This window comes from Gekko japonicus, unplaced genomic scaffold, assembly GCF_001447785.1.
Source record: "Gekko japonicus isolate JY-2015 unplaced genomic scaffold, Gekko_japonicus_V1.1 scaffold1457, whole genome shotgun sequence".
NCBI classification, from domain to species: domain Eukaryota; kingdom Metazoa; phylum Chordata; class Lepidosauria; order Squamata; family Gekkonidae; genus Gekko; species Gekko japonicus.
Window position 1 is genome coordinate 40357 of NW_015169820.1, and position 1121 is coordinate 41477.

The following is a 1121-nucleotide window of genomic DNA, read 5'->3' on the forward strand; positions in this document are numbered from 1 at the left end:
CTCCCTTACCCCCATGAATCATTCTTAGACCCTTGTGAAATGAGTAACTGTATATCGCTCAGAGCCAGCAGCTCTGCAGGATTGAGTGATTAATAAATTGAAAGATTATTATTATTCAGAGACATCCAGCCCTTTTGTTTCTACTGTTCTGAGTTTACATCATGTAAGATACAAGCCATGGTTCACACGTAACTCATAGCCCTCACCGGATCACCCTAATGTTTTCCTTCGAAATTCAACTCATATTCCACATAAGGTAGCATGCTGCTTCCCTGAATAAGTCAGTCAGTCAGTCCGTTTATTATTACGGTCTTCAACCAGTATATAACAATTTAAAAGACAAATAGAAAATTTCCCAATACTATCATAGCTGGTTATGAGCCAGTAAAAACCTTAGTAACATAAAAGCTTATATGTTTTCTCTCCTTATATATAATTGAGTTGTGGTCCCACAACGTTCTATGCACTTCAAAATCAGTTGGCTCCGTGATGTGTCAATCACAAGGTGTCTCTATCCACTGGCTGTGTTGCCTGAGTTCTCTCCCACCCACTGCAGCCTAGGCCACTCTTCTCTGATTGGGCCAGTGTTTCAAGGTCATTTGCATATGGAAGCTGATTGGACTTCACTCCATTCTGCACCTCAACCCCCCCCCCCCCCCGCAAGACAGTTGGAACTGTCAGTTGCATATGGGACCTGGTATATTCTGAGGTAAAATATGTCCTCACACACAACACATCACTTCCCCCTTCAAAAGAGACAAACCCAATAACACAATCATGCCACACCACAAAAAAGACAGATCACACCACAAGCAGAATACCACAAGGCAAAAAATGATAGGAAAAGGTGCCAGCAGTCACCCCATTACTTCCACAGATATGTACTGAGAGCGCTTCAGAGGATGGTGTGCAGGTCCTAGGTTCATGTTATAAAAGCTGCCTGGGGGATTATGGACCATTCACATACTTTCAGCCTTAACATACCTCATAGGGTAATTGTGCAGATCATATGGGGGAGAGGGGAATGATGTCAGCTGCTTTGGTTCCCACTGCAGGGAAAGACTGCCCTTTCCCTAGGCAGAGGCTGTGGGGGGGGATGTAAACCTGAAGACAGACAGGCA